This window comes from Equus caballus, chromosome 8 (genome assembly GCF_041296265.1).
Source record: "Equus caballus isolate H_3958 breed thoroughbred chromosome 8, TB-T2T, whole genome shotgun sequence".
NCBI classification, from domain to species: domain Eukaryota; kingdom Metazoa; phylum Chordata; class Mammalia; order Perissodactyla; family Equidae; genus Equus; species Equus caballus.
The window spans coordinates 68,046,632-68,057,299 of record NC_091691.1 but is presented as its reverse complement, the minus strand read 5'-3'; positions in this window follow the sequence as shown (position 1 = coordinate 68,057,299).

The window sequence follows — 10,668 nt, the reverse complement described above, 5'->3', positions numbered from 1 at the left end:
ACTAGAATCAATTCATGAAATGATAGGAGTAGAGTCCAAAAGGCAATGGGTTTAATAGTGACTTTGAGGTGAACAAAGGTGACCAATCTCTTTAAAAGTGTAGTCACATAAGGAAAAGATGTAGTAAGATGGAGAGAGGGAAGGGTTGGTGGGAGGGTTTTTTGTTTTTTTGTTTGTTTTTTAATGATATGAGTGCCTGAGCATGTTTAAATACGAATGAGAAGTATCTAGGATCAGATGTCAAGTAGAAAGCAGTTTAAGGGAAGGCATATTTGACCAAGAAAGGATTGAGATTATAGTGTCCAGTGCATACAGTGAGGGATTAGCTTTAGATGAGGAAAGGGGACTACTTCAAATAAAAAGGATTAAGTGTTAGAAGGTTGTCTTGTAGGTAGGTATTGGGTATTGGAAGTTGATGGTGTTCCTATCTAATATCTTCTATTTTCTCTGTGATGTAGCATATGGAGCCAGGGCTGGGATGGAGGGGGTAGGATGTTTGAGAAGAGATATTTTGAAACGATGATAGAGGTGGCACCATTATCTAGCAGCACAGTGGGCATAGTTGTGGCTGGGTATGCTGTATTTATATTAATTTGATATCAAGTGATTTTTTTCAACGGTGGTAAAAGCCAGCTAGAGGAGAATGAGGGTTCTTAGATGGACAAGTGTTGATATATTGGACAACTGAGACCAGATTGAAAGATAAGGGACAAGGGAACAGGAGAGGGATGATAGATAGTAAAAAAAATAAATGAATGAACACACTGGAATATCAATAAGATTGGAGTTTAGACATATTTGTGATAATAACTAAGTAAGAAATCTGAAAGGCAACAGATTGGGGTGTAATAGAATTTCATATTTCACAAATGGAATAGGTCAGTTTGTTCTATTTCAGTCTGGCTTCATTTGCTTTTGGTTTTATTGCCAAAGCCTAAATTTTCACCTTGGGGGTGGGTAGTTGAAATGAATGCAGTTATTTATTGAGATTAAAATGTTAAAGAATCAAAGAATGACTGAGTTGGATGAGTGACACTCATGTCATTTGGGCAAAGCTCCATCTTTCCCCAAGTTCTAACAATGAACTTAGGTGACTGGCAAAAACTGCCTGTGTGTTCACACTCATAGCATCTTGCCATCCTACACAACACCACTCTTCTGTCAGCTACCAATGTTTAGTAATGTCCCCACACTGTTTACTGGTGGGTAGGACATCCACATCCATGCAGAAAAGTTTGGAGAGGCATGCATGCTGTGGAATGGTGAAAAAGGGCACAAATCGTCTGAGAAAATACAGTCCAGCTTGAAATAAAAAGCCAGGAGAGCACAGAAGACTGGAGGAACTTAAATCTGGGACTGGGAAGCAGGATAAGTAAGATAACAAGCCAACTCTTTCCAAAATAAACGGGCCCTGCAATGTCTTAGTGGATGGAGAGAGGGCCAAGGGCAGGAGGCAGAGTGGGACACACATCATCTCTGGAAAGAGAAATTGCTGAAACTACCCTAATTTGGCTTAGGAAGAATCCTACTCTGATAGGAAAAACAGACTGTAGGACTATTTAGTACCCAGAACACTGTAAATACTGTTTAATCTCATTCCTTCCTCCTCTCCTCTTTCTCTCTTTCCCTGTCACCCCACCATCCATTCTCTCTCTTAGTTTTGTCTTCTCCACACTCTTTTTTTTCTCTTTCCTATATCTTCCCCCACCATAAAAAAATAAGATTCAATGAGGTGCAAGGATATAAAGCTGTGGCTGAGGAATCTCTGCTGAGACTTTCTTTGCCTTGCTGTGGACACTGTCTAGAAGGATCCAGTGTTCTCTGCCTGGCCCATGATTAAGTAGTAGTTCCAATCCAGCCCAAGGCCAGCTGTCTCTGCTTCCAGAAGCAGCCCTTTGCCCATGGGATACCCTTCATTCTGCTTGCCAGTGACCTTTCAACAAAGTGTAATTCAGCAGAGCTGATTCTGGTCCTTTATTGCTCAACCTGCAGTAACATGTAGACACATATGGATGCGCTCTCACATTCACCTGTGCCATCTGCCCTCCTCCAGCCTCTGCCTCTCAGCCTTTGCTCCTTGACTGCTTGTATGTCCCATTGGAATGGTACATATCCACTTCCTTCATATTAAAAGTAAACTCATTCTATATATGATTGTCAAATTCTGAAGGCCTCGGCAAGCTAGAGGTTACCATCGATTGTTTAGCGGTGACTCATTTCATTGTAGGATATCACCTTTTCCTTATTTCAAATAAAGTGGCAGCTGGAGGGAATTGACAGTGGTGCTCTTCTTTCTTCCTTGTGGGAGAGATTCAAAAAAAAAAAAAAAAGGAAAGAGAGAGATACCTTCATGAATCATGCAAGTTGTCTCTTACCATGCCAAGGAAATTATCTTCTCTACACTACCCATCAATACCATTGACCTTTGTCATAAAAAGCAGGTCGCTTATATCTATATCCCATTAAAAGGCATCATCTTACAATCACTTCTTCACTACTATTAAAGTCGTGTCAAAAAGAATCATTGACTTATTGTCAAACACATCCAACCTTCCACATTAATGTACCCAGAGACACCTCACTAATCAGCAGGCAAACAATGCCAGACACCCAGGGAAGCCCAGGGAAGCCAGGGGAAAAAAGGTCTCTGATGTCACCCTCCCTGGCTGACCCGTGCATTTTCTCTCTATCTTGTACATTGGCACAGTTGATGGCATTTAGTTTAGCGCATCAGTCTTTATACATTTAGAATGAGTGCTACTTTTTCTCTATCACTGTCTAAAATGTATCAGTGGCAGAAATTACGTAGCATTTCAAAGGATGCAAATGAGTCCTTATGACCCCTCTGGCCTTAAGCAGCAGAGGGTATTAAATAGGTGCCAAACAACTGCTTGTTGAGTATATCTTTTGGTGGAATTAACAGAAAAATAAGGTGGTTAGCTTGCAAAATGACAGACGTATTGTGTGTTATGTGAATTCCAGTAAATAAAACAATACTTTGGCCTGGTTTGGTCAGGTAAGGCTTCCTGCAAAAGAGGCGTTCAAGTGAGCAGTTTAATGAAGGTAGAATTTGAACATCTGGATAGAAATAGAGAAGGATTTCTGGACAGCAAAATATAAAGGAAAAACTAATTCTGGAAATGAAAATATGCAAGAAAGTGAGGGGAATTATGAAAAGAGGGTCTTGTCTAGAGTTGGGTGCATATTGGTGATAGGAGAGCTATATTCAAATAGGGATAGTATCTAAAGATAACTGAGCACCAGGCAAGTATTTTTTTATTTTCTTCAAAATGCAGAGAGTAATTTTTTGAGGTTTTGAGCACTTATAATGAAATATATAGCCAGCCCTGCTGGTCCAGTGATCGAGATTTAATGCTCTCACTGTCACGACCCTGGTTCGTTTCCCCGTCGAAGAACCACACCATCCAACTTTTGGTTGTCATACTGTGGTGGCTGCATGCTGCTGTGATGCTGAAAGCTATGCCACTGGTATTTCAAATACCAGCAGGGTCACTCATGGTGGACAGGTTTCAGTGGAGCTTCCAGACTAAGACAGACCAGGAAGAAGGACCTGGCCACCCACTTCCAAAAATCACGGCCACATAAATCTTATGAAGAGTAGTGGAACACTGTCTGATGTAACCCCATAAGATGAGTGGAGGGAACAAAAAGACCCAGCAAGGTTTGGCTCTGCTGTATATAGGGTCACTGGGAGTCAGAATCAATTCAATGGCACTAACAACTAAAAATGAAATATATAATGAAAGGAAAAGGGGTGATTTTGAATTATTCTTCAGATAAGTTGGATCCATCAGAGGTAAATGAGACTGCTGCTAAATTGACAGGGGAGATGAGCACCTGGATTTTACCTGAAGAGGCATGGATTTGAGAGAACTTAGAAAGGAATAGTTCACTGAACTTGTAGAATTAAGACATTTTGTGCAAACTAGACCCGGGTTTCTATCCATTATCCCTTCTTTCTCTCCCTTCTTTCCTTCCTTCCTTCTTTTTCTTTTGTCTTTTATTTTTTCCCATAAGGAAGATTGTCCCTGAACTAACATCTGTGCCAATCTTCCTCTATTTTGTATGTGGGATGCCACCATAGCATGGCTTGATGAGCAGTGTCTAGGTCCATACCTGGGATCTCAACCTGCGAACCCCAGGCTGCTGAAGCGGAGTGCATGTACTTCACCACTACGCCACCAGGTTGGCCTCTTTCTTTTGCTTTTTAAGGTTATGTTTTGAGGTAGCTAAGGAACAATTCTATATGAACACTGGGTATGTTGACTGAAATTCACTTTTCCATGCAATATGATAAGCTGCTTGTGTGATCAAGAAGCAGAGTGGCAGAGAGGAAAGAACAGACTTTCTAGAGTCAGAAAGACTTAGTTAGAAGTCCTGTCTCAATTGCTGTTTTGTTGTGACTTTGTACAGGACACTCAACAGTTCCGTGCTTTTGTATTTCTCCTTTTTATCTTCATTATCCCTAATCTTCATGTAAACCCTACATAGTATATATACATATATGTGCATGATCAGCAGCAATCCATCTTCACATTTATAAGTATCATGGTCACACAGAACTATTCAGCTTCACTGACTACTCTCCTTTTCGAAAGCTACTTTTGTCTTAGTTTATCCATGACACACTCATGGCTTTTATCTTAATTCAATGGCCACACAATCTCAATGTACTTGGCTGGGTTCTCCCACTCTAGTCTCAAACAGTAAATGGTAAAAGGTATGAAGATTAAGGCCTGAGGTATTTTTTTTGTTGTCTATACTTACTAAGTATTTTTATCCAGTTCCATTTATACGCTGATAATTTCCAAATTTATTTCTCTATTTCTCAGCTTTACTCAGGGCTTAAGATGCCTCCTGGACATCTCTTTTTATCATGGCTTAAGTGGAAATCTTGATTTACCCACAAAAATCAGCTTCCAACGTCTCCTTGGGGAATTGGTAGATGGGACTACCATGTACCCAGCAACTTCAGCTAACATTCAGAGAGAAAGTTTTCCTTCCTTTCTTTTTCTTACCTCTTACAACCAATCTACCAACAAGTAGAAACAAAAGCAAAGTGTTTCCTTAGTCTATCTGTTTTTTCTATCTCCACTGCTGTCATCCTCATCTTATCCACCATGATTTCTCTTCTGGACAACAACAATAGACTCTAACTGGCCTTTTCACTTCTCCTTTACATTGCATTCTCCACCCCAAATCCAGAATAATCTCAGAGAGTGTAAAGTAGATCATTACTTAAACTCTGCAATGACTTCACTTACTGCTGAGAATAAAACCCAACTCTTTCCCCTGGATTTCATGACGTGACTCTGACTCTTTCTCTCACTCCCCTCAGCTCACTGTGCTTAAGTCACAAAGACCTTCTTTTTGGTCCTTTGTCCTGCCTGTCTCTCCTCTCTTCTGAGGCCTTTGAAGTAACCCCTTCCTCTGCCTGGACGGTTCTCCCAATAGATCTTCATTGAATGGTTTCTGCGCTTAACCAAAGCTTCATCAGAAAGGGCTGCCAGGACTGCACAATCTAGCACTGCTGCTAATAAATGGCTAATAACTTGCTATTCAAAGCACAGTCCAAGGACCAGCAGCCCTGGCATCACCTGGAAGCTTGTTGGAAATGCTGAGTCTAGAGTTCCACTCCAGGACTACAGAATCAGAGTGTGCATTGTGATAAGATCCCTTGTTGATGAGTGTGCACATTTAAGTCTGAGATGCACTAACCTAGCACATCACTCTTCTTTGATTTTCTTTTAGAACTTACATTTCCAGATCTTCTCTTTTCTATCACTGCATATTTGTATGAGCTGTACTCCTCTACTAAACATAAGCTACATGAGTACATGGGCCCTGTCATTGTTGCTCACCTTTAACATGCCTGGAAATAAGAACAATGCCTGATATTCATATGGTTTGTTGAATGAATAAATGAAATATCCACATTTGCTTGAGGCCATTCTCTTCAGGAGAGGAGGAGTTAAATTCTTTAAACTCTTCCGTTCACCTCACAGCTTCCAATTCAGGAAGTAAATTATTCACATTTGTGTCTCTTTGGGAGACTGAAGGGGGTGCACATTCTGAAAGGTAATGTGCCTTCAAACAATTCAGATTGAATGGACTGTCAGGTCCCTTTCAGCCTTCTTGTTTCAGAACAACTGTAACATGAGGGCTTCTGAGCATTGTCCCCAGCGTTCCTGTGAGTGACGCTGGCTAAAGAGGGGCCACAACTGAACTTGAAGTTGGCAGGACAGTGAATTCACTTCACTGAGCTGTTTACACGCAAAGAATAAAGTATAGCAGGAAAGTCAACCTGCTGGAATGAAGGGTGCAGGTTGAGAGGAAACTAGGAGAGAGGAAAGGAAAGACGGAGGAGAATATCTGGGAAAATGATGGTAGCAAGTCTGGTCCCCAAAGAGATACATGATTTTACGGGGAAGAGAGAAGGCACAAAAGTACCTTTCCTTCCCCATAATTATTTTTTTCTCTACATCATCATATCGCACTCCAGTTTATCACCCCATACATGACAAATAAGATCATCCAAAGAGTCAACCATTGAACACATATACATTTTTATTTTCCCAAACAGTGACTTTAACGCTGCAAGCAGTACTAAAATGTACATATTTTCGTTTTCTTCATTTCTTGTTTTCTCTTGCACCATTACCTCGCCCAGTTCTTCACATGGCACTCTTCATTTCCAGACAACTCGCACCTCTACAGCAGAGAAGAACTAAACAGCATTATCCACAGACTTAGAGTCAGAATTTCGAAAGATAATTCAGATATGCTGGGGCTCTTATTTTTTATAAGAACAAACAAAGTTAAACAGGTGTAAATAAACACAGAACCGCAAATGTGAAAGATGAGCTCTGAAGTGGAAAAGATAAAACAGGTTGTCGTAATTTTCGGGGGAGAAGAAAGAATGACAGAAGGAAGAAAAGGTCTGATGACTGGAAATCCCGCCATTCTATCCTAGTCAGTATCTTTGTTTCAAATCTGTGGAGGCCGTCAGGCTCCATCTTCAGTTAGAAATGTTGGGAGATTTAATCAAGGCCATTAAAACCTTCCTGAGTAGAAAACATGTCCTTTTGTTTGGAAAGACAATTTGAATATGACCAGATCTTCATAATTTGTTTAATCTCTTTATATTAGCGTTAGAAAAATGTATACAATGCTTTCTTTAATGATTTAAAGACATTTGTAAGGAAACTAAGATATTAAAACAAATATAGATGAAAAACTTAAAAGAAAAAGGGCCCATTTCTTCAAAATGGTCACATGTGGTCTTTCCTGTGTACCCCAAAGCCTTTACAACAAATCTAGCTACCTTTGCATCTTCATTGCTCTTTTTCCGAAAGTTTAATTCCTCTGTTCACATTGCATGATCTGAACAATTACTTTAGGACTGGGCTGATATATTTATTTGCAAAATAAGTGCAGCTATCTGGAAATGAGTTGGACTCACACTTAAATGCACACTCACACACAGGCACCGTAAACATATGCTACAAAAAATGGAGGAGAACAGCATTAAACTCAACTGACCGCTTTTCAAAACTACTCGTTATGTTCCTGAAACACGTTTCACTTCTTCTAGACCCTAGAAAGGCAAAAACAGCAGAGGAAAGAAAAAAACAATGAATAGCAAATCTGGTGTTTTCCAACTCAAGAAGCTGCAGTTGATTTGAGAAGTGGCAGAACATATAAGCTGCTTCCAATTTTATTCGAGCAAAATCTTCCATCGCAGCCTTTGTATATGCCTGGCCTCACACATCACGGTTACACACCAAAGCCCTCAGGAACGAGGGTTTTAGATCAGTGTCAGAGCATTTATATTTTAAAAAATATCCTGAAAATGCCAGCTCTGCCCCAGCTAGGATTGCTTCCCCTGTGTCCTGCAGTTAGAGTTGTCAACATCAGTAATATACATGACGTTTGAACTTCTTCCAAGTGACTTACCCACACACTCACTCTCCCGAAAAATTTCAGTGTCTGCCCACCTGCTGTTCAAGTGTGGAGAAGAGATGAAAGATTCTTTTCCCCTGGAATTAAAAAGAACTGAAAACAAACAATTCCGACTGAATACCTTGGTTTGTGCCGAGACCTCCTCTGCTCCATCACATAAGCTGACCTGCCATAGTAAATCAATTCCTTGTGACATCATCATCTTTAACACAATCAGATGTATTGGAAGTTTTTAAAGACTCTTGTCTTGGTCTGATAAGCCGAAGTTATTATAATATAGCACCTGAAATCTACTTTTACACTAATGCTTCTTTTTGATGTTGATAAACATCATTGTAAAGTTTCCAAAGGATGAATTGAGGAACCCAATCTCAAAGTAACTAAAGAGCAAATGCCACTGCTTTCCTCATTAAAAAGTAGGAAACTTTCCTGTGCGTTTCTTCTGAACAATCTTCTAAGTCTTTTTGACCACACTAAATGTATTCATTCTTGTATTCATTTGATTTTTGTTTATTCATTCTTATTTCTTCTGTACTGCGCCTCAGGGATATCATGTGATAAAGATGAAGAGAATTCAAAAAATGCATCTACTCAGTTCCTGCACTCACAGAACCTTTATTTTTTTGGAGAATGGATTAGATATACACATAGAATAGGTAAAATAACAATGCATTAACTGTCCATGCAAGATTTAGGCATAACAGGTAACATACGATAGTATTAAGTATAAAAATATTGGTCTGAGAATTTAGTTAAGAGCTATTGTACAGTCAGAGTGTTCAGGAAGATGAGAAGCTTCAAATGGGCATTTTACAAATAAGATTTAAATAGTTGGAGAGAAGCAAACAAGACATTTTTCATACGGAGGGACAACATAAGCAACTGCAGGGAGGTGGAAGGTCATGCAACACGTGAGAGAGGGAGGAAATTAATGTTCCCCTGATGTTCCTATGTTAGTTTAAATCATTTGTTTGCTGCATAGATCTCCTATCTCCTCAAATGTTTCAAAGGCATTTTAGTTAGACCAAGAGTGTTAGTTTGTTACAAGAGGTTCATTTAGGCTAGCTCAAGGAATAGTAGGCTGGAGAAGATGGGAGAGAGGAGTATATATAAATTTCTGTCCTGGAACTCCAGGAGAAAGAAGCGATTGGGGCTGGGACTCTCAGATGGAGGAACTCCAGTCATAGAATTTCTAGGAATCACAGTGGCAAGAATTTGTGGTGGATCTTCCTTCCAGTGTTCCATTGGCTAGTCCCCCAATTTTTGCTTCTTTTTGTATGCCTGGTCTTCTTACTTCTTCCTCTATTCTTTGCTCCTTTACGTTGACCCTTTAGTTTTCATTCTCTATTTTTCTATGTCTGTTTACTTAGTTTACTTAGTTTTTATTCCCTTTGTCTTTGGCTTACTCTTGATAAAAACTCATTCACAACTCCTCACTCCCTGCTCTAACTAATGAACCACATTCAGTGTAAGCTCCCTCTCATAACTGACTTTTTCCTCCTATATTTCTCCATTCTATTTCCTGAAAGCAGGAATCCGATTGACCTGGCTTATTGACCATTGAACAGACAGTTCATATCAGGCTACTCACACATTGTTAAATAGTCTAAGGACTGGTAACCTTTGAGTCTGGAGCACTTCCCATCCAAAAAGTTATATCCAGAGAGTGTTACAAAATATGGCTGGCTAGGGCTTGTTCCTCAAAGAGATCTGTGGGCAGGTCAGCTTTCTCAGAAGAGGCCTTGGTAGTGGAAGTCTTGATGACTGACACACCTAATAGAAAAGGTAGGGACCATGTTTACTCTGTAATCCATTTCAAGAGAGATGGCTTCTTTGTGTGGTAATGAGTTTATTAAGCGTTTACTATGTTACAGATAGTGATGAGATCTTTACTGTCATTAGGTTATTTCGTCTCCAAAACAACTGTTGTTCCCATTTTAGAGATGAGGAAACTGAAACTCAAATAAATTAAGCAATTTATCCCAAATCAAGTAACCAGTAACTAATGAAGCTTTGGTTTTAATACACGTTTATTAAACTTGAAAGAGGCTTTGGTTTACCCATACCTAACTTCCCTACTCCCTCAGTATATGACTCTGATAATTTCAGACAAAATTTAATCCTATACTTGGTGACTTAAAACTGTGTAATCAATCATTTGATGAACCAAATAATTGCTTTTGCTCTCTCATTTACTTTAATTATGGGCAACATTGGGTAACACTAGTTCATATTTGTCAAATGTGAAACTAAAAAAAAGACTTTTTGAACCTACTTTAATTTGAAAATACTCCTTTTGAGTTGTCTATTGATTCTAAAATAGACTGCCCTTATGTTCCACATATATGTTACTGATGATATTGTTTACTTAAATTGTCTATTTCTTGATAGCAGAGACTAGGTTTATAATGACTTTTTACATAGAAAGTCACAGTTCTTCTAAGTAAAACATGTGGGTTTGTGACGATTTAGCAGTAGTAACTTTCAGCTTAAAAGAAATGACATATTTATAAAACTAGACCTGTTATTTCTATCATGCATTCACTCTACAAATAAAATAACATTTATTCAGTAGACCACGTCACTACAGTCTGAGATAGTGATACATGGAGTACTTCCTGAAGTACAGCTCCTTCCTAGGTGCTATAGGCTATCTCAAGCAGTATTCATCGTTTCTGGCGTCAA